The sequence below is a fragment of the Haliaeetus leucocephalus genome, unplaced genomic scaffold (genome assembly GCF_000737465.1).
Source record: "Haliaeetus leucocephalus isolate CR32 unplaced genomic scaffold, Haliaeetus_leucocephalus-4.0 Scaffold83, whole genome shotgun sequence".
In the NCBI taxonomy this organism is placed as follows: Eukaryota; Metazoa; Chordata; class Aves; order Accipitriformes; family Accipitridae; genus Haliaeetus; species Haliaeetus leucocephalus.
This window is the reverse complement of record NW_010972519.1, coordinates 1,611,542-1,612,448: the sequence shown is the minus strand read 5'-3', so window position 1 is coordinate 1,612,448 and position 907 is coordinate 1,611,542. Positions and strand designations below refer to the sequence as shown.

Genomic DNA, 907 nt, shown 5'->3' with positions numbered 1-907 from the left:
CATCAGCAGGTGATGTCCAGCCACTTCCCCGGGAAGTAGGGCTTCAGAATGCATAGCAGTTGCCCCAGAAGACAAATGTTGTAGTAATGAATGCCCCCCCTCCCCTTTCCTTCTCCTTTCTCTTAGCTTTTACTGGGGAGCAGATGTCATATGGTATGGAATATCCATTTGGTCAGCTTGGCTCAGCTGTCCTGCCTATGTCCTCTCTCAAGATCTTGCCCACCCCCAGCCTGCTGGTGAGGGGGGGACGGGGACGGACTTTGGAGAGACAGTGTTGAGGCTGTGTGAGCACTGCTCAGCCGTGGCCAAAACACTGGTGGGTTATCAACACCTTTGTAGTCACCAACACGGAGGATACCCGCAGAGCACCGCAGGGGCTGCGGGGGGGGGGGAGAAGTGAAGTAACACCATCCCTGCCAGAGCCAACGCAGAGACGTGCAGACAATGATACTTGACGACAGAGAAAAAGCCGATTAGAAATGTGGTTCACATAAAAGTGAATTATTGAACGCTCTCTTGTAAAGTATTCATCTTTGGCTTATTGAGCCTCTTTCCCCCGTGTGAAAAGACACGGGGAAATGATGGATTAGGAAAGAACGTTACGACAGGAGAAGACTTGACTCCCTAGTTTTCCCTTGAACCGTGGAAGACCAAAGCAGTAGTGGCTCCTTCCTCGGAGCAGGGGTTGTCTTGAGACATCTCCGGTGACAGTAAGGCGCCTCGGGACGAAGGGGTGGCAGAGGCGGGGACGAACGCCGATTCTCCACGTACGCTGAAGACACCGCTACGTCATTTAAAAAAGATGGCATGGACACTCCCGCTGCGGTGGGAGCACGCAGCCAGCCTGCAGGTTTCCGAGTGTGCTCTGAGGAGATGGTTGCCTGCTACCGCCCCCCCGCTCTCCGCC

The 907-nt window shown here is 54.2% G+C and overlaps 1 protein-coding gene across 2 annotated transcripts in view; it reads left to right on the top strand.

Annotated features, from left to right (window-relative positions):
- The first annotated feature begins 273 nt into the window (after nucleotides 1-273).
- Nucleotides 274-907, top strand: part of TRANK1 (tetratricopeptide repeat and ankyrin repeat containing 1) — a 56,818-nt gene continuing 56,184 nt past the window's right edge. For both annotated transcript variants that reach the window (XM_010582435.1, XM_010582426.1), the window contains exon 1: nucleotides 274-850. The gene's annotated coding sequence lies outside the window, so the exon portion shown is untranslated. The remainder of the gene's footprint in view (nucleotides 851-907) is intronic.